This window comes from Theropithecus gelada, chromosome 1 (genome assembly GCF_003255815.1).
Source record: "Theropithecus gelada isolate Dixy chromosome 1, Tgel_1.0, whole genome shotgun sequence".
NCBI classification, from domain to species: Eukaryota; Metazoa; Chordata; class Mammalia; order Primates; family Cercopithecidae; genus Theropithecus; species Theropithecus gelada.
Genome location: NC_037668.1, coordinates 159546998 through 159569324, shown reverse-complemented (window position 1 = coordinate 159569324; position 22327 = coordinate 159546998). Strand labels below are relative to the sequence as shown.

At 45.2% G+C, this 22327-nt stretch overlaps 1 long non-coding RNA gene and 1 other non-coding gene across 2 annotated transcripts; both read left to right on the top strand.

Moving 5' to 3' along the window:
• Positions 1–2769: 2769 nt before the first annotated feature.
• On the top strand, positions 2770–3521 carry LOC112608644. Its single transcript, XR_003116024.1, has 2 exons — positions 2770–3009; positions 3274–3521. It is a non-coding gene; the product is annotated as an uncharacterized LOC112608644 (long non-coding RNA).
• A 16347-nt stretch (positions 3522–19868) lies between these two features.
• On the top strand, positions 19869–19954 carry LOC112616000. Its single transcript, XR_003117530.1, has one exon. It is a non-coding gene; the product is annotated as a small nucleolar RNA SNORD60 (small nucleolar RNA).
• Positions 19955–22327: the final 2373 nt, after the last annotated feature.

Genomic DNA, 22327 nt, shown 5'->3' with positions numbered 1-22327 from the left:
TATCAAAGGGAAACTTGGTGAGGTCAGCTATGTCACTCAGAAGGGAGACAGGGAAAAAGGCAGAAAGGAAGGGAGCTGTTAGGATACCCAACAGTATTCCATCTGGCCTTGGTGCCCCCAAAGACTGTAAAACTTGGTATTTGTGTTCCCAGATGCAATTTATCCAAGGTGGCTAATAAATTGCCCTAGTGATCCAATGAGTTCCTCCCACCCCACCTTGGCTGCAGTCTCTGCATTGTGCAGCCAGCTCCTCAAGACATGTGGTCTGAGAGGTGCTATCTGCTATTGTTGTAACCAAGCAAGTTATAGAGAAACGCCACACTCTGAGATGAATTCAGGAGTCCTTTATTAGTTGGCGACCAAGAGATGGCTAGTGCTCAAAATTTTCTCGGCTCTGAAGAAGGGGCTAGACTTTCTTTTATACTTTGGTTTAGAAAGGGGAGGCTAGTTAAAACAATCTTACAGAAGTAAGCAAAAAGTTAAAAGGATAAATGGTTACAGGAAAGCAAACAGTTCCAGGTGCAGGTGCAAGGGTTTTAAATCTATCACAAGGTGATAGATGCTGGGCTTTGGGTGCTATCAACCGGACACAAACGTAGGGGCTCTGGGTGCTATTAACTGGGTGAATTCCTGGGAACTGCGGATACAGCTTGCTACAGTATCTTATCAGTTAATTGCATTTTAGATGTGCTGGGAGTCAGCTTGCACAAGTTAAGTCCTTGAGGAAGGAGGTTGGTAAGGGGCTGCAAGTGAAGGAGCCAAGATGGAGTCTGTCTGGCTATCCTAGCTGAGAGTCAATTCAGGTTAAAACAAGGTAGGGTATCACACTATAAGGGCTGAATCATGCAACTTCACTTTATGGGGAATAAACAGGAAGGAGCCTGAATGCAGGTAAAGAGAGCTTTGGGTTTGGAGTCAAAATGTGGACTCCAGTCCTGGCTACAGTATTTGCCTCAGGCAAGTGCCTTCCCCTGAGATTCCTCACCTATACAATGGGAGAGTTTAAGATTCCTTCTAGCTCTGAGAATCTACAGATGGAATGTGGCTGGAGAGGGGATGGGCTTTGTGTCTCCATCCCTGGAGGCAGGAGAAATTATTTCCCGGTGTGAATAATTCTCCCCTTCCCCACCAGAGCATGGGCACGCTCTCACGCCTGCCACCTTTTCCTAGTCGTAGCTCTGCTGGCCTTGCCTATGTCCTGATCCTGTCAACCCTTTCACGTGCCCCTCCCAAAATGCTGGGATTACAGGCGTGAGCCACTGCTCCTCCCCCAGGTACCTAGCACTGCACCATCCTGGCTATCTCTTTTTCTGGACCTCCTATCATATCTGCTAACCCTTGGTAAGAATGGTAGAGCTCTGGAGTGAACCAATCACATGGAGGCAGCAGAATGTACTGTGTATGAACACACGATTTAAAGTCAGAGAGGCCGGGCACGGTGGCTCACGCCTGTAATCCCAGCACTTTGGGAGGCCGAGGCGGGCGGATCACAAGGTCAGGAGATCGAGACCACGGTGAAACCTCGTCTCTACTAAAAATACAAAAAATTAGCCGGGCGCGGTTGTGGGCGCCTGTAGTCCCAGCTACTCGGGAGGCTGAGGCAGGAGAATGGCGGGAACCTGGGAGGCGGAGCTTGCAGTGAGCTGAGATCCGGCCACTGCACTCCAGCCTGGGCGACAGAGCGAGACTCCGTCTCAAAAAAAAAAAAAAAATAAAGTCAGAGAGATGGAGGTTTACGTCCGAACTCTGCCACTTATCAGCCCTATAACTCTGAGCAAGTGTGATCCCCGAGAGCTGTTTTTCTTTACTGTATAATAGGAATAATGATTGTTCCTATCTCAAGTCTATTTATGAAGATTAAACAAGATAATGAACGTGCCCAGTATATATTAAGTTCACAATAAACAGTAGCTAATATTACCATTTAGGATTCTGTAGAGCTCGTTTGCATGGGTGTGCAAGAATTACCTTCATATCTCCTTCATATTACTTTCCTCTCCTTTCCCTTACGCAGAGAACATCACCACCCTGAAGCTAGAGACTAACCCTGAAGGACTCAGCAGGTGGGTGAGAGAAGGGCTGGACCCATGAAGGAGGAAGGTGGGCTCCTGGGGAAGGGATCTGTGGGGACTGGTGTGAATGGGGCCACGACTATGGAGGCTAGAGCTGAAGAGAGGGGCTAAAATGGAGGCAGGAGATGGTTGGCCACTAAGGAGGTGGAAGCCTGGAAGTGGGAGAGCTCCTACAGGGGCAAGGAGGCCCCAGGGCACTTTTGTGGAGGGTCACCAAAGCAAGCCAGAGCAGCTGGATGATCCTCATGTCTCTTGGTTGCTTCCTTCAGTCTAAGCACAGCAGCCACAGCCCTTTCTGGCTCCATTGCTGTGGTGGCCCTCATCTTGCTCCTGGTGGGTCTCTTGTCCATGACCCTGAAGAAATGGAGGCATGAGAGTGAGTTGAACAAGCTGGCCCTGGAACTGGGAATGAAGAGAGGAGAAACTGGGGGCAGAGACTGGGGTGTCTTTCCTATGGGCAGCCTTGTCGGAGTGGGGGGCAGGTAGTGGGAGGGTAATATGAAGGAGATATGAAGATGAGACCTCTTCTGTAGAGCTGTTGGGGACTCTGCACAGCAATAAGACTTACTCATCACGCAAGTTCTTCATGCTGAAAGCGATATATAGTATAAGCCAGCTGCATATATGCTTATGGTCTACATGCCTCAGCTAAAAGAAATATTGATGCCAAATAATCTCTTCTAAATCATAAACAAAATTATAAATTATAAAGTGTACTCATTTCTCCTGTGTCTTCCTGGGAATTTAACTTAGTCTCAGAGGCCCAATAGGCTGAGTGAGGTGGATTTTGCATTTTGAAGTTAAGCCCTAAATCCAGCAAACAACTGAGTAAAGATGGTTATTAACCCAACACAGACTGACTCTGAGTTTATCTATTTTTCTAGGACTATTTAAGAAACAACTGAGGCATCAGGCCAACTTTCCCCACAAGTCCTCGGTAAGGAGCTAGTCCAGTCGCACGTAGAGGGGGGCTCCTGGCCTCCTTGCTGCTTCCTACCTACCTAGACCCCACAGAGAGGGTGGTGGGATGAGGCAGGGGGCAGATCTGGAGGAAATGTTTCTGAAAACAGATCTAGGGCTTGTGCAGCAAGAACTCAGCATTCTACTTGCTGTCCTGTAGGGACAGCCTAGTGCCTGGTTTTGTTTTTGGGAGTCCCTGGCGCCCAGCGGTCTGCCTCTAACCAGGGTTCTGTCTCTAAAGGATCTTTCCCGCCATGCTGATGCCATATATTCCAACATGATCAACCTGGCCCCCCAGAAGGAGGACGACTTTGCTGTCTATGCCAACATGCCCCCTTTTCATCACCCCAGGAGGACATCGCCAGACCAAGTGGAATATGCCTCCATTGAATTCCACTGATGGGAAGCCAACGAGATGCTCAGAGTGGGGGTCAGACCTGGCCCAGCTGGATCGTGGCATACCCTTTGCTTTAGATTTATGTATGTGTTAAAAAAAATACATAGGCCGGGAGTGGTGGCTCACACTTGTATCCCTGGAGGCTAAGGCAGGCAGATCATGAGGTCAGGATATCGAGACCATCCTGGCCAACATGGTGAAACCCCATCTCTACTAAAGATACAAAAATTAGCCAGGCGTGGTGGCACATGCCTGTAATCCCAGCTACTTGGGAGGCTGAGGCAGGAGAATCACTTGAACCCAGGGGGCGGAAGTTGCAGTGAGCCAAGATCACACCACTGCACTCCAGCCTGGCAACAGAGTAAGACTCCATCTCTAAAAAAAATAAATAAATAAAATAAAACAAAAAACAAAAAAAACATAAAAACATATTCTGATGGAGGTGGATGGCTGGACATTTCTTCTAATTTATTAGACTCAAAGTACAGTTCTAATAGGAAGGAGTGACATACAAGAGACACAGGACATGCTCATCCAGACCACCCCCAGCCCCAGAGGCACGGGGTGAGACAGACTGGCCAATAAGGGAACCCTCTGAGCTCCTGCCCCTCCTGGGGCAAAAGGGCTGAGGAGGGGGATTCAGACCATTTCAGGCCCAGCTGCTTTTGTCTCTCCAGTCTCGCCCTATCAGGAGTTAACACCCCGTGGGAGTCAACTTAGGAGTCATGCTCATGTCTGTGATCAAGTGCGTGGCTGACTGCCTGCTGTGTCTGCACAGTACAATTGGTGGACAATATGCCAGGTGTAGGGGAGGAGGCACAGCGGGGCTGCAGGTGCCTGGGAAGTGCTTCTTACTGAGGAATTGGTGAGCTCCCAGGAAGCATGGGGGCCGCCTGAGAAAGAGGGCAGGGAAGGAGTGCCAAGCGGGAAGTGGGCTGTGTGTCATCGCTGGCCAGAGACAGCTCCCGTGGGAACTGTGGTAGACGACTGGAACTTTACAATTGATTCACTCCTTCTTTTCATCATTCACAAATACTCATTAAGCCCTTCCATGATCTAGGTCCTGGGAATATAGCAGTGAACCCAACAGACAAAGCCTTGTCCTCACAGAGCTTACCTTCTAGAATGAAAAAAGAAACACACAAACACACAAAATGTCAGATGGTGGGATGTGCTATGGGGAAATAAAGCAAGCATTCTCTACCCTACACTTCCTTGTAAGAGGTGAGAGTGGGTTGCTAGTTTGTATCAGGTGTTCAGGGAAGGTCTCACTGACATCTGACCTAAAAAAAAGGTAAGAATGTGACACCTGATGATAAATAGGGAAAGAGTATTTCAGACAGGAGGAAAGGCAGTGCAAAGGCCCTGAGGTAGACGGGTACCTGGCATGGTCAAAGAAAAGCGAGGAGGTGAATGTGTCTGGAGTGGAGCTGGGGGATCGCAGGGGTCAGAGCAATGATGTGGAGGGAGTCAAGGTTCTTCACTATTAGGAGGGGGCTTGGAAAATGGAAAGTTTCCAGCATGGCTTGTGTTTTGAAAAGATTTTTCTGTATTGAGCCAGACTGTAGGGGCGAGAGCGGAAGTAGAGAAGGTAGTAATGCAGGAATGCCCAGTGGTTAAACCCTCAAAACAAAAGGACTTGCATGCTTCTCTGGAGACAGCTAGAAGGCAGGACACCAGGCAGAAGAGAGAAATCCATATTGAGGTCAGTCTCTGGATGGCAGGGACCCCACAGACTGGACCAATGGTGGCAGTGGGAAAGGTGCCTGGGGAGGTTGGTCAAAGATTAACAAGGCCAGAAGCCTTCTACCTTGAGTCTTGCTCTGGCAACCCCACCTCTTCTTTCATCTTCTTCCACCTAGGGAGAAGTCTAATGGGCTTGATAGTTAGAGGTGGTGAGAGGATAGGGACAGGCAAGTCCTGCCTGTGGGACAACAGGGATCCGGGACTCAACAAGTCTTAGGCCTCTCGCCAGGACCAGCATGTTGGGAACACGCCTCTCCATCCACATCTGGTCTCAGAATGGGCAGCTTCTTGCCCTGTACCCTCAGCTTGGCCTGGTCTTGGTGATAGAGTGGGGAGCATGGGACATTGCACAGAAGGGGTGCAGAAGGCAGTGGGGACCCAACCATCGGTGTTTCGGTTTTTTAGTGGCCTGTATCTGCTTTAGCCAGGACTGGGCTTGGCCCCAGGACCAAAGGGACCAAAAAGAAGAACCACCGTTTAGACTGCCACGACACACAGGGCCCTGGAAGACTGCTGGCTGGGTCAGCACCTTTGGTCCCTCCAGGGATTTCTGAAGATTCTCATTCAAATCAGTCCCTGAGTTTGGGAATCAGTGACTGGAGACAGTGTTTCCCAGCATATTCCATGGAGAATCCATCCAGAGCCCTGGTCTTTAGAGGCATATGCCTCTGGTTCTACCACTCTCTACAATCTTGTTGCTCTTATCTGCAAATCTCTTATCTGCTAACTAGATATTCCCCTAATTTATAGGGGTGTCTACTTAAAATTATTGATATCTGTAAATTTTAAAAAAGGAGAACTTTCTTTCTTGTAAAGGGTTACAACCTGGGCCGGGCGCAGTGGCTCATGCCTGTAATCCCAGCATTTTGGGAGGCCGAGGTGGACGGATCACTTGAGGCCAGGAGTTTGCGACCAGCCTGACCAACATGATGAAACCCTGTCTCTACTAAAAATACAAAAATAAGCCGGGCATGGTGGCATGCTCCTGTAACCCCAGCTACTTGGGAGGCTGAGAAAGGGGAATCGCTTGAACCTGGGAGGTCAAGGTTACAGTCAGCCAAGATTGCACCACTGCACTCCAGCCTGGGCAACAAGAGCCAGACTCTATCTCAAAAAAAAAAAGGGTTACAACCTACAGACAGGGAAGTGAAGCCTCTGGCTGAAACTGAAAGCAGACACTTCAGAGACAGAAGGAAGAGGCTGAGATTTATGCCTAGTGAGATTGGCTGTACATACATATTCAGTAGGTTATAGGACAATCTTATAAATATTTATGAGGGGGCCTAATGCATGTGTAGTGGATAAACATATATGTTACATAGGACCCATGTTTGTAGAGACATTGTTAAAATACAGTAAATTTAGGCGCTGTATGTCAAAAGGTGTAACATAAGGCACAAAGCCATTTTGCGCTTAATCTCTGTAAACCAGTCAGAGCCAGTCAGTGGTTGGCGGTCAGTTATCAGGACAGGATGGAATTCTTTGTCAGGCCGCTCAGTTTTCATGGTGAACCCGTGATAAGGGAGTGGAGTCTGGCCATGGTGTCAGGTGATCTGCTGAAGTCCATGGAAGGATCTTCCAGTCTTTGTTTTTCAGGTGTTGGTTTCTGTTTATCTCTTAGAAAGCCTGGTAACAACAAAAAGAGAGGGTAGTGGCCGGGCGTGGTGGCTCAAGCCTGTAATCCCAGCACTTTGGGAGGCCAAGACGGTCGGATCACGAGGTCAGGAGATCGAGACCATCCTGGCCAACACAGTGAAACCCCGTCTCTACTAAAAAATACAAAAAACTAGCCGGGCGAGGTGGCGGGCGCCTGTAGTCCCAGCTACTCCGGAGGCTGAGGCAGGAGAATGGCATAAGCCTGCGAGGCGGAGCTTGCAGTGAGCCGAGATCCGGCTACTGCACTCCAGCCTGGGCGACAGAGCGAGACTCCGTCTCAAAAAAAAAAAAAAAAAAAAAAAAAGAGGGGCTACTGAGGCTTGTCTAACCTCCTATTTCATCAAAGCCAGGGAAACTTAAAGTTTTTCTGGGGAATCTGGGCCAAGAGGGATCCATTCAGTCTGTCAGAGGCATCAGATTTTATTCTGGTTCCACAGGGGACTCTAGAACATGATTCCTGGTCTCTCTACGCTAATCCTGTCTTCATCCAAGAAGATTTTAGTGGCAATGTAGATAGTTCTTTCTAGCTCTGAGCTCAAAGTTTCCCAAAGCGTATTTTTCTAGTTATGAGAGACGTTATGAGATATATTAATGGGGGTAGGGATAGAGAGATTAAATGAGACCTATGATCAAATAAGTTTAGGAAATGATGAATAAGCAAAGGATAATGTAGAAGAAGAAATTTTCATTTAAAACCAAAGCTGATGATGTGGATTCCTAATAAGATAAGTGAGCAGCAACCTGGAGGGGGCCTCAGGTGGGGAGAGCAATTGTTCTGCCGGACAGCTAATCACTGACAACCCACTGGCACGACATCCTGTTCCCAAATACCTCGCGCTACACATAGCCCCAACAGCTCGACCTCATTCTGCACATAGCCCCTCCAGTACAACCCTAGAAAACCTCCCTCCAGTCCCTGCCTCTTTGCGGACAGCCCCTTCTCTGCTGTGCTGCCCGTTGCCTCCTTGCAACATATTCTCCCTGTAATGGGCTTGCTTTCTTTAACTCACTACTGTCTTGGTAAATTCTTTTACCATCTGTGACGCCACCCCCAGCCAGTTGCACCTGCAACAGATGACAGCTACTTTTGTCTTCTAAGGAGGGTGGAATGGTTCACATCGATAAGAAAATACGTACTCCGTGGTTCCATTCCACTTACGGGGACTGGAGAGGGGAGGAGAAGGTAGAAAGGAAACTAACATTTCTGTGCTTCTGCACCTTTTCTGTGTTGATAACCTGCAAGTGCAGGGCAGACAGCCCATGTGACCTGATTGCCTAGGACTTTTCTGCTGTACACCTGTCAGCCAGCGAAGTTATTACTAGGCCCACTTTCACTCTCAAAAGTGTCATAGTTTGGACGACGAATTATATGGCTACCTGTTAACAAGGCTTTGAAAATGTAAAAGTAGTTTCAAGACCAAATAAGGAGAGGAAAGCAAAGTTGTTTTGTACAATAAAGTGAGAAGAGTTGAGTTGGGGTGAGGTGGAGGGGGTGAGGGAAATAAAAGGAAAGTTTTGAGGGCGAAAAGGGGCTAAAATCATGGCGATGTAAAAGGCTTTCACCACCACAAACCTCAGTAAAGCCACTGAACACAGACATGCCTTATAGGGTATTTTGGGGAAGGGAAATTCATGAAGAGGGGACTGAAATCCACAACTCTATCAGCATAGAGCAGAAATAAGGCAGAAGTGGCAAGAGGTGCACTATGAATGAGCTGGAGAATTTAAGGGGAAGCTGAACTCAGAGTCGAAGTGACCTTGAGAAGATACACCCTCTGGAAATTCTCACAATCTCAGGGTGGGTCCCAGAGTATCTAAAGATGCCACAGTTCAAGGGATTGAGCCAATTATATGTAAACCTTAATGGATAGGTTGACCTCGGCGTAAAACTTGGTGGAAATTTTAAACAGGTTTCTTTATTTCAGCACTTCTCAAAGCGTTCATTGTATGAGGTACTTTGTGAATGTCCATATAGTATTTTTCCAATTCCCTTTTATTTCCCCAGGGGGTATCCCATAGGACAAGAAGTATTCTTTGTGACACCCCTGTGGGAAGAACTGGTTTAAAGGGGTACCTGTCTGGGCAACACTGTCCCATGGGGGCCCCCATGACCAAACTAACTCTGCTTCTATCCAGAAAGGGTGCAGAGCAGCCACTAGACTTTTATGTGGCAAATAGGATGGTTATGCCCAGCCTGAAGCCAGGATGCGCTTTCTGACTGCCTTGATTTGTGTTCAACAGCTCCAAATGCTTAATGAGGTAGCAAGACACGTCTCTCTTGGGCAGTACTTCCCACCTGGGGGTAAGTTTGCCACCCTTACCCCCATCCCAGTGAATATTTGCAATTCCTAAAGGTGTGTTTTGATTGTCACACCTGGGTGGGGAACATGCTACTGGCATCTAATGCATAGAGGGCAGTAATGCTGCTAAATATCTTTCAACGCACAGGACAGAGCCCCACAAAAAAGCGTTATCCAGCCCCAAATGTCCATCACACTGCTGCTGAGAAAACCTACCGCAGGATCTTCCTGGGCTTCATAGGTAAGCTTGCCTTTGTTCTGGCTTCTGTAGATATCTAAAATAAAGATACTGCCCAGGCCCTCAATGTCCCAAGCCAGGGCTCAAGGCAATTCCAATAACAGTAGAATGAACACTAAACATTGATTTCAAAATCTCAGCAACTAGAAGAGTGACCAACCCTCCTGGTTGACCTGGGACCATCCTAGTTTTAGCATTGAAAGTTTCAGGTTCCAGGAAAGCCCTCAGGCCTGGGCTGCTGGTCACCCTAGCAGTTGAGGGACTCTTCACTACAGAATTAGTCTTTGTGGGTTTTGGGCAAGCAACTGCCCTTCTCAGTTAGGATGGGGGAATTCTGGACATTTCCAACTAAAGCCAGGGGGTCAGGGGAATGATAAACTTCTCGGTCTTAAGCATTGAGAGAAATTCTACCAGCTCACCCTCAGTAGAAGGGTCCATACCCCTGCCCATCACCCACCTGGCAGGGAGAACTGCCTTTCTCTCCTGCCATCCCCCTATATACACACTTCTCTCAGAGGAGCTGCTGAGTGCATTTTGCAGAATGAGAAAACCAAGTGCTGCTTTTCCAGAAGATTCTCAGGAAATTCTGTTCAGTAGGCAGAAGCACTGCTAGACATTTGGCTACGTGACTGTTGTTATCTCTCCTGGGAAAGCATAATTCTGGAAAGCTCTGAACATCCCCAAAGAAAAAAAAATACATCTATGTTTTAACAAAGGCAGGGACTTGGAACATGAAATGCTTCGCACAGTCCTGAGAGAAATCACCCATATATCTGGAAATGAGGCTCGCTTGCTCTCTTAATGTTTCTACTGTACTGGGGAATAGGAGAAGCCAGCTTCTCGTGTCCACTGAGGAGGAGTATTTTATCACTGAAATTTAGAATTGCTGGTGCCTGGTGATCATAAAAAGCAGACTGCCTTTAGTTGGTTTTATTATTTTTAAGTCCTCCATAGACAATGCGCCCCTTGAATGCCAGATTGCCCTCCCCACCACTGGTTCACCCCTGTCCTATCAGCCATCAGTCTTGGCCCAACTGTGTACCACACTTGGCAAGGTAACTAATTTCTGTGAGTCCAGGCTTTCTCACCTGTAAAATGGAAATAATAATGACATTGATAGGTACTGGCTGATTTTATTAGTCAGGGTTCTCTAGCGGGACAGAACTAATAAGATAGACGTATATATAAAGGGGAGTTTATTAAGGTGTATTGGCTCACACCATCACAAGGTGAAGTTTCACTATGGAACAAGGAAGCCAGTCGGAGTCCCAAAACCTCATAAGCAGGGAAGCTGACAGTGCAGCCTTCAGTCTGTGGTTGAAGGTCCAAGAGCCCCTGGCACACCACTGGTACAAGTCCAAGAGTCCAGAAGTTGAAGAACTTGGAGTCTGATACTCAAGGGCAGGAAGAATCCAGCACGAGAGAAAGATGAAGGCCAGAAGACTCAGGACAGTCTAGTCCTTCACGGTTCCTCTGCCTGCTTTTATCCTAGCCATGCTGGCAGCAGATTAGCTGGTGTCTACTCAGATTGAGGGTGAGTCTGCCTCTCCCAGTCCACTGGCTCAAATGTTAATCTCCTTTGGCAACATCCTCACAGACATACCCAGGAACAATACTTTGTGTCCTTCAATCCAATCAAATTGACACTCAATATTAGCCATCATACTGATGATATTATATGATAATATTCTGTAAACTATAAGATGCTGTCAAAAATGCCAAAAAAAAAAAAAAAGGAAAAAAAAAAGGCGTTGAGCAGTGAGTCACATTTGTCATCCCAACGCTTTGGAAGGGCAAGGTGAGAGGATCACTTAAGGCCAGGAGTTCAAGACCAGTCTGGGCAACATGGCGAGACCACGTCTCTACAAAAAAATAATAAGTAGCCAGGCCTGGTGGTGCATGCCTGTGGTCCTAGCTACTAGGGAAGCTGAGGCAGGAGGATCCCTTGAGCCCAGGAGGCCGAGACTGCAGTGAGCTATGATCATGCCACTGCGCTCCAGCCTCGGGAACAAAGTGGGACGCCCCCTGACCGCCAACTCAAAAAAAAAAAAAAAAAAGAAAGAAAAGAAAAGAAAAAGAAAAAAGTGTAAAAAATGAGCAACTTGTTAAATTGATTATAACTGCTTATGTTATAAAGGATTATTTCCCATTGGTCAATTGAACTAAATCAGTTGCCATTTTGCCATCATTAGATGGAAGAAGCCATTATGAGTTAATACCTTTTTCTTTTTTTAGAACCTGTCTCAGGTACCATTTAGCAACAGATCCTCATAAACAGGAACTCAACAAATAAATATTTCATGCTGTACTTAATTTTTCATTTCCTTAAGGAGCTGATGATCTAGGTGGGAATTTAAAACTGGCACAAAACAGTGGAAGAAAATCTAGCCCAGAAGCAGGAAAGGACAAATTCAATGTACAAAGGTCCAAACAGACAAAACTGATGAATGTAGAAAAATGGCCCATATTCCAAGAAGATTTTTGTTTTTACAAGAGAATGGGCTGGGCGCAGTGGCTCACGCCTCTAATCCCAGCACTTTAGGAGGCCGAGGCGACTCGATCACAAGTTCAGGAGATCGAGAGCATCCTGGCTAACACGGTGAAACCCTGTCTCTACTAAAAATACAAAAAATTAGCCAGACGTGGTAGTAAGAGCCTGTAATCTCAGCTACTAGGGAGGCTGAAGCAGGAGAATAGCTTGAACCCGGGAGGCAGAGGTTGCAATGAGCCAAGATTGCGCCACTGCACTCCAGCCTGGGCAACACAGTGGGACTCCGTCTCAAAAACAAGACAAAACAAAAAAACAGGATGTATTTCAGGCTTTGTAAAAATACCATACTCCCCTAATATACTCTGAAAATATGTTTCTGGGCATAGATATTAAAAAGTCAATTTACTGAATTTCAACATGTCCCCTGGAAACACCACAACTGGAGGCGGTCTTGACTGCCCAAGGAAAGTAGGGTGACAACCAGAAGCCCTAACATTTCATGAATGCTCCTCATGGCTCAGCATCTGTATTCAGCATTTGTATACACCCACTGCATTCCTCCTGTGTCTTTTTTTTTTTTTTTTTTTTTTTGAGGCAGGGTCTCGCTCTGTCACCCAGGCTGGAGTGCAGTGGTGTGATCACAGCTCACGGCAACCTCAACTTTCTGGGCTCAAGCAATCCCCCCCACCATGCCTCAACCCCCCAAGTAGCTGGGGCTATAAGCGTGCTCTACCACGGGCAGCTAATTTTTGTATTTTTGGTAGAGACAGAGTTTCGCCATATTCCCCAGGCTGGTCACAAACTCCTGGATTCAAGCAATCCACCTGCCTTAGCCTCCCAAAGTGCTGAGATTACAGGCATGAGCCACCATGCCTGGCTCCTTCTGTGTCTTTACCAGGCCTTTAGGATCTCCTTGGCAGGCTCCACCTGTCTCTCTGATGTGGGAGCGCCTCAGGGGTCTATCCTGGCCCTTTGCCCTCTCACTCTACTCCCAAGGCTTCAAATGCCATCTGCTTGCTGATGCCACTAAAATCTACATTGCCAGCAGCAGACTGGTGCATACATCTGTTTCCTGGACCTTGTATTTTGGGCATATCATAGCAACAATCATGGTGATGATGATAAAGACTTGTATAGTCTTTAAGTGGGCCAGATACATTGAAAGCATTTCACATATATTAACTCACAATTCTCATGACAGCACTTCAGAAAGCTATTATTATTATTATTATTATCATCTCTAAGAAGTGGAGTCACAGACAGCTTAGGTAACTTCTCCAAGATCACACAGCAATCAATAAGGTGGAAGAGCCTGTTGGGCTTTGGAGTATGAGTTTTTGTCACTATGCATACTGGGCCCCGTGTTCTCAAACTCAACACATCTGAAACGAAAGTATCCCGCTGCTCCTCCATGAATCCCTGTCTCGCCACCACCCACCCAGTTGCCCAAGCTGGAAATCTGAGTCGCCCTGGAATTCTCTCCCTGCCATCTCCATTCAAAGAAGTTCAATCACCAAATTCTATCGTTTCTACCACCTACATATTTAAAACATCTGTTTAACAGCCTGTTTATCTCCTCCAGTCTATTCTCCACATTGCAACCAGAGGGTTCCTCTAAAAAGAACTTGATCTTGCCTCCTTTTGACTGACCAACTAGCTACCATTGTCTGTTGGTTAAATCCAAACTCCTTAACACAGCCTACAAGGGCCTCCGTAGACCGGCCCATTCCCACCTCTGCAGCTTCGTCATTCCTCACTGCCTCTTACCTGCTCCCCTCTATCTTGGCTGGCTCTCAGTTTTTCAAATGCACTGGGCACTTTCTCTCTCATGGGATTTTATGCCCTTTCCTCTGCCCAGAATCCTCCCTCCACTCCCTAGATCAGAGCTAGGACCTTCTCTGACCAGACTGTGATAGGACCTCCTGCTGTATGTTCCTTGTCTCCTTTTAACTTTCCCTAATACAAAATTCATCACACTTCAGTGCAATGTTTTATCTAAAGTCCATGTTTCCAGTTGCCTGAGGATAGGGACAGTGTCTATCTTCTTCAACTCTGTATCCCAAGTGCTTAGCACAGAGCCACATGTATAATGAACTATCAAGAAATATCTGTGGAATGAATGAATGAATGGATGAATGAATGAATGAACGTCAGAGTCACTTGGAGGGATGGCATACTGGCCATAGTAGCAAAGCAAATGTTTTATATGATTCTTTTTAATATCAGCCTTATGAGATAGAATTCACCTACCATACAATTCACCAATTAAAAGTGCACAATTCCATGGTTTTTAGTGTATTCACAGAGTTACGCAACTACCCATTGTTGTACGCCACAATCAATTTCAGGCCATTTTCATCACTTTCAAAGGAAACCCTGCACTCAGGAGTCATCCCCCATTTCCTTTATATTATTACAGGTTGGGTACTTCTACTCTGAAAATCTGAAATCTGAAATGTTCCAAAAGCTGGAACTTTTTGAGTGCCAACATGATGCCGTAAGCAGAAAACTTCAATTCGACCTCATGTGACAGGTCTCAGTCAAAATGTAGGCACAGAACACACAGTTTATTCAACATTCCCAAAGGAAAAAGACCTTCTTAGCCCCCTCAGCGGTGGTGTATTTTTTCTGCACATGCCCAGGTTCCCTTCACACAGGCACACCCACAAAGGGTAATAACAGGGTCAGATATGCCAACAGCCTGTTCCCACAATGCCCTATGGGGGGCCAAAATTATGTGCATTACTCACTGTGTGGTTTTTTTTTTTTTTTTTTTTTTTTTTGCTCATTCTCTGCCTGTGGTGTAAACATATTGTTGAAAATGTCCAGAAGGCCTGCAGATATCTCTACGGGTAACAGTGATAAGAAAAAGAGCAAGCATTCATGCTTATCTATAGCACAGAACATCAAGCTGCTGGAGAAACTGGACAGCAGTGTAAGTGTGTAGCGTCTTGCTGGAGAGTATGGTGTTGGAATGGCCAACATATATGACATGAAGAAACAAGAATAAACTGTCAGAGTCCTGTGCTGAAAGTGATGAACAGAAGTTAATGAAAAACAGAAAAACACTGCATAAAGCTAAAAATGAAGACCTCAATCGTGTATGAAAAGAGTGAATCATCAGCAGTGGACCTATGCCATTAATGGTATGCTGACCATGAAACAAGCACAGATCTATTGTGATGGACTGAAAATTGAAGAGACCTGTGAAAATTCAACAGGCTGGTGGCAAAAATTTAAGTAAAGATACAGCATTAAATTTTTAAACAATTGTGGTGACAAAGCATCTGTTGGTTATAAAGCAGCAGAGAAATTCATTGATGAGTTTGCCAAGGTCATGGCTGATGAAATCTGATGCCAGAACAAGTCTTTTTTTTGTTTTGTTTTTTGAGACAGAGTCTTGCTCTGTCGTCCAGGCAGGAGATCTCTGCTCACTGCAACCTCCACCTCCTGGGTTCAAGCAATTCTCCTGCCTCAGCCTCCCAGTAGCTGGGATTACAGGTGCCCACCACTACGCCTGGCTAACATTTTTGTACTTTTAGTAGAGACAGGGTTTCATCATGTTGGCCAGACTGGTTTGGACTCCTGACCTCAAGTGATCCACCCGCCTCGGCCTCCCAAAGTGCTAGGATTACAGGCATGAGCCACCGTGCACGGCCAGAACAAGTCTTTAATGCTGACGAAAAATCACTGTCTTAGCATTATTGCCCTAGAAAGACACTGACTACAGCTGATGAGACAGTACTTATAGGAATTAAGGATCCAAGGAGAGGATAACTGTGCTTAGATGTGCTAATGCAACAGGCGTGCATAAGTGTACACTTGCTGCGAGAGGCAAAAGCTTGTTGTTTTCTATAAGTGAATTTCTTACCAGTCCATTATTATGCTAACAGAAAAACATGGATCACGAGGGAGTCTTTTTTTTTTTTTTTTTTAAATGAGACAGGGTTTTGCTCTGTCACCCAGGTTGCAGTGCTGTGGCATGATCACAGCTCACTGCAGCCTCGAACTCCTGGGGTCAAGCTATCCTCTTGCCTCAGCTTCCCAAGTAGTTAGGACTACAGGCATGCACAGGCATGTGCCACCACCCTCGGCTAATTTTTGTATGTTTTTGTAAAGATGGGGTTTTGCCATGTTGCCCAGGTTGGTCTCAAACTCCTGGGCTCAAGCGATCCACCCTACTTGATCTCCCAAAGTGCTGGGATTAAAGGCATGAGCCACTGCACCCAGCCCAGGTACATCTTTTATCTTGGTTTTGTAAACCTTTTGTACCAGAGGTTCACGCCAACTGCAGGGAAGTTGGACTGGATGACAACTGCAAGATTTTGTTATTCTTTGACAACTGTTCTGCTCATCTTCCAGCTGAAATTCTCATCAAAAATGTTTATGCCATGTACTTCCCCCAAATGTGACTTCATTAATTCAGCCACGTGACCAGCATATCCTTAGACCAGGAAAGAATAAATATAAAAACATTTTTCTTGAACAGCATCCTGGAAGCAGTGAACAGAGGTGTGGGTGTGGAAGGTTTTCAAAAGGAATTTAGCTGAAGGATGGCTTATATGGACTACGTTTTTCTTACACCTCATTATAAGAATTTTTGATGAGATCATTTCCAGCATCCTTTCTGCTCTAAAATCTCATGGTTTTGTGTATTACATGTCATCCACAATTCTGCTTTAAATAGTAAAGTCAGAATTATCGAAGTCTGTGTCTTATTCTCTGTATCCCCACGAGCCCCGATTGTGCCTATACCTAGTATGTGCTCAATACATGTTTGTGGCATGGATAAATGAGTGAATTAAGGTGCTGTGTTACATATGCATGGTGTATACATGCATCGTGTCCAGTCCCTACTACATGCAAACATTTGCCGATGATGAGAGGTTGTTGCCAGGGCTTGGAAAACAACGACACAAAAACACAGCTGTGTGTGCCTGGCATGAACTCTGGCCTGCAACTATGTTCAGTGAGGATGATGAACAGGCGATGACTTGGAAGGATTCCTTATGTCAACTGAAAAAAAAAAAAAGATGTCTAAGCTCTTTACATATGCAAAATATATACCTTCAGAGTCTGCAAGTAAGCAGGAAGAAGTGTATGTCAAAGAACTTTTTAACATTCATGGGTCTACGGTTGTTCATTCATTGACCAATGGTGAAGTAGCTGAAATGGTTCTGATTCAAGGTGATTGTGATAATAGTGACCATCAAGTGACATTAATACTGCAGAAAAAGTGCGTATAAAGAACACGGTGAGGCTGGGTGCGGTGGCTCACATCTGTAATCCCAGAACTTTGGGATGGGAAGGAGGGAGGATGGCTTCAGGGTAGGAGGTCGAGACCAGCTTGGTTAACATAGTAAGACCTTGTCTCTATAAAAAAATTCAGAAGTTAGCAGGGCATGGTGGTGAGTGCCTGTAGGCCTAGCCACATGAGGCAGGAAGATTGCTTGAGCCTGGGAACTTGAGGCTACAACATCATAAGTGGAGACTGAAAGCCTGGGGATGCTTGTTGCTGCTGTTGTCTAACAGCTGGTACACGTATTATAGGGATGCTACGTAGTTGCTTAGTTACCCTGAACACATTGTTTTTTCACTGTATTAAGGGCACATTATATTTTTTTCTGTTAAGTACTTATGTGTGAATAAGTGGAAGAAAATCATTGCTTATCAGTAGCAAGTAAATTCAGAGCCATGATTGATGGTGATGCCAAATAGCCAGATTGGTCATATGGGTGCCGAGATAGTGACACCTTTGCTTTCTGAGGTTTTGCTGTACATAGACTTTGTTTCATGCACAAAATTATTCAAAATATTACATAAAATTACTTCCAGGCTATGTATATAAGGTGCATAAGAAACGTAAGTGAATTTCCTGTTTAGGCTTGGGTTCCATCCCCAAGATATCTCATTATGTATATGAAAATATTCCAAAATTCAACCCTCCCCCGCCAACCAAATCTGAAATATTTCTGGTCATAAGCATCTTGGGTAAGGGATAGTTAACCCATATTTAAAGTTACGTAACAGGCTGGGTGCAGTGGCTCATGTCTGTAATCCCAGCATTTTGGCAGGCCGAGACAGGAGGATCCCTTGAACCTAGGACTTTGAGACCAGCTTAGGCAACATAGTGAGACCCTGTAGCTACAAAATATTTTTAAAATGTTTTTAAACATTAAAAATTAGCCAAGCTTGGTGGCTTGGGCCTATAGTCCCAGCTACTCAGGAGGCTGAGACAGGAGGATGGCTTGAGCCCAGGAGGTTGAAGCTGCAGTGAGCCATGATCATGCAACTGCACTCCAGTCTGGGCAACAGAGTGAAACCCTGTCTCCAAAAAAAATAAAAAATAAAATAAAGCTATATAATGAAGCCTGATATTTGTAGTGTTTTCTAGTTAACAGAGTACTTCATATGAGTTCTTTGAATCTTAACTCTGTAAGGTGGACATTTTAATGCACCTGTCATTAGGGTTAAACTTCAGTGTATAGAGTGAGGCCTTCAATCAATGAAAAGTTTATTCTGAAAGGCAGGGGAAGGGTGGTAGAGGTGCCTGGGGGGCAGGAAGCGACTGTCTATAGAATGCTCTCCTAAAGACACACATGAAGCCATGCCGTCATTCTGTCTAGACCTGCTGGACTGCACCCTAAGCCATGACATGTTGACTGTGCAAAAAGCCAAATAGCTGGGGGGATGCAGAAGGTAGACAAATATTGCATAAAGCAAATGGCTTTTGAAGTAGTAATAACAATAATAAACTATCTGAATTCAAATCCTGATTCTGCTACTTGCACAACTCTGTGACACTGAGCAAGTTAACCTCCCCAGTCTTGAGTTTCTTCATCTTAAAATAGTGTTCATGATATATTCCTTGTGAGGTTGTTCTGAGGATTAAAGAAGTATATATAGAGCAGCTGATATAGTGGCTGGTGCTGAAAAATAGTAAAATAGTAAAATATTTTATTGCAAATAATAGATTTTTAAAAATACATTTAAAAACTGGTGGAGATATAATTACTGAAAAACGATAATTCATTGCTATCTAGGTTGCAGTGAAATAGATACACTCAAATGCTGCTAGTGGTGTAGTAAAACGGACTTGAAATGAAAGCAGAAGGTCAATATGATGCAAGAGTAAAGATGTTTCCTTTAACTTCAATATCTGCTCCTGGAACTTTAAGGAAATAATCTAAAATAAACCAGAAAAAAGTAGTATGTACTAAGGTATCCATCACAGTGTAGTTAACAATAGTAAAACCCTGGGAATGACTGAATGATGACCCAAAGGAATGGTTAGGAATTTAAGGTTATATCAGCAAGGAATTTTTTTTTTTTTTTTTTTTTTTTTAGATGGAGTCTCTCTCTATCGCCCAGGTTGGAGTGCAGTGGTGCAATCTCGGCTCACTGCAACCTCCGCCTCCTAGGTTCAAGCGATTCTCCTGCCTCAGCCTCCTAAGTAGCTGGGATTACAGGCGTGACTACCATGCCCGGCTAATTTTTGAATTTTTAGTAGAGACGGGGTTTCACCATGTTGGTCATGCTGGTCTCAAACTCCTGACCTCGTGATCTGCCTCCTTGGCCTCCCAAAGTGCTGGGATTACAGGCCTGAGCCTCCACGCTCCGCCAGCAAGGCGCAATATTTAGCAGCCATTACAAGTACTATGAAAACTGTTTGGATGCAGAGGCACCCACATTTGCAAACATCCTGAAAGCCTGGTAGAGTGTGAAGACAGAAAAGAAAGCAAAGTAGCAGAAATACAGTGGAAAGGGCACACGACTATCAGAGGGGACAAGCCTTATAGACCTTGTTCAGGACCATGGGTTTTATACTAATTGCAAAGGGAAGCCACTGGAGAATTCTGAGCAGAGGGTGACATAACCAGAATGGTGGGTTTTAAATGATCCTTCCTTATAATGTGGAAATCTATTCTTTTAAATGCAAGTATGCAGACAAGGCATTACACAAAAATGTATTAGGGTGATTGCATAGAGGGTAGCATTTTTTCTCCCTTGTCAAAAATTCCCCAATCCTATTTCTGACACCTCATATGAAAGCTGCACATGCAGTCTTATTATTATTTTGCAAGCCTGGGGCTTGGGCAAAAAAAGAAAAAAAAAATCCCCACTCCTGTTGACATAACATTCCCTACTTTAAAATAGAGAAAACAGTTATCCTACAGACAGCAGCTGTGTTTTCTGTGAAACATTGTGTCCCACAAATGTAGGAGACTATGCACAGAGTGGGGAGGCTTGGGAAGGAGGCTGTTATCTTTCGAAATGGGCTAGTGGGTGGGGTAGGAGGTGAAAGTGTGTTATCGACCTCCATCAGAAGTTCTTTTTCCAGTGGGTAATGAACCATCAAAAAGAGCTTCCTGTTGATGTTACAGATGTTATAACTTCACTTATCACTGTTTGATCTCCCCTAGCACGTTACCCTCGGGGCAGGAGTCTGTCAGCTCGAAGCAGAGATAAGGGGGCCACATGTCCCAGGGCTTGGCAGATGGAGCCCTGAACCCAGACCTCAGTAAGAAGCATCAGCGTGAATCCATTCCCAGTAGCCTCTGAGCAGGAGCAGGCAAAGTGCCTTCTTTTTGAAATAGGGCCTCACTGTGTTACCCAGGTTGGAGTGCAGTGGAGTGATCATGGCCCACTGCAATCTCTGCCTCTCAGGCTCAAACGATTTTTTCACCTCAGCTTCCCGAGTAGCTGGGACTACAGGCACATGCCACCACATCCAGCTAATTTTTATATATATATATATATATATACACACACACACACACACACACACATATATATACACACACACACAATTTATATATATATACACACACATATATAAAAAATACACACACACACACACACACACACGCATATACACAACATAGCAAAATCTTGTCTCTATATGTATGTTGCCCAGGCTGGTCTCAAACTCCTGGGCTCAAGCCATCTGTCTGCCTTGGCCTTCCAAAATGCTGGAACTACAGGCTGAAGAGTCGTTTTGAGCAAATGATCTTCTCATCATCGGCAAGTGTTTGCGTGTAGTAAGGACTGGACACGATGCATGTATACACCATGCATATGTAACACAGCACCTTAAATCACTCATTTATCCATGCCACAAACATGTACCAAGCACATGCTAGGTACAGGCACAATCCCGGCTGGTGGGGAAACAGAGAATAAGGCACAGACTTCAATTATTCTGACTTTGCTATTTAAAGCAGAGCTGTGGATGACATGTAATACACAAAACCGTGAGACTTTAGAGCAGAAAGGATGCTGGAAATGATCCAATCCAAAATTCTTATAATGAGATATAAGAAAAATGTAGTCCAGAGAGGATAAATGCCTCAGAAGTTCAAGTCAGGTGGATTTTCTAATAAACTCTGATGTGTCTTATAAAGATGGAAGCATATTGCTGCAACGCAGTCCTAGCAAGAGTGTGCACAAAAGTGTAGCTTAAATAAAGGAATCATTATCTCTGACATGTGATAAAAATGCCCCATCACTGTCCTTAATCAAATGAGGATCTCTAAAATGACACTGAAATACGTCATGTTCAAAGATCTTTAACAACCCTATGATCTTGTGAATCTTGGAGTAGCATGATGGAAGGTTCTGGTCCGAGAGTGGTCCACACAGAGGCTAGAGCTGCATGCATGTTATGCAACATTGGGTGCTGCCATATCTACACTGGGTTCCTGTGAATGGATAATAGAAATAGCAAGTCAAGCATCTTGGCATCACCCCACAGTTAGCTGTAGCTAGAATGGATTACTTAGTGTCCATGGCTGAGTCAGGAGCAGAGCGAAGTGTGTATTGACACTGGCAGGGCAAACCTAGAGCCAGTGGAGAGCCCAGTTAGGAAATCACTCCACATGGCTGCCAGTGTTCTTCTGCTTTCCTCAAATCATGAGTGATAAAGGGGCTTCATGTTTTTAACAGGAACTCTGCAAAGGGAAGCAAACTGCAGCTATAGATGTAATTCCACAGTGAGCTGTGATACATCAATGGGTCATAAAACACTGAAAGGGACTCAGCCCAAGGGGTGGCTTTCTGACTTACATTTAGAGAATAAAAATGTTAATAGTGGCCGGGCGCCGTGGCTCATGCCTGTAATCCCAGCACTTTGGGAGGCCGAGGCGGGTGGCTCATGATGTCAGGAGTTCGAGACCAGCCCCTGACCAGCGTGGCGAAACCCCGTCTCTACCACAAATACAAAAATTAGCCAGGCATGGTGGTGCGCACCTGTAATCTCAGCTGCTCAGGAGGCTGAGGCAGGAGAATCGCTTGAACCCAGGAGGCGGAGGTTGCAGTGAGCCGAGATCGCGCCATGGCACTCCAGCCTGGGCAACAGAGGGAGACTCCATCTCCAAAAAAAAAAAAAAAAAAATGTTAATAGCTACCATCTGTTGTTCACTACAGAAAGGATATTCTGTTAAGTGCTTTGCCTACTTATTTATATTA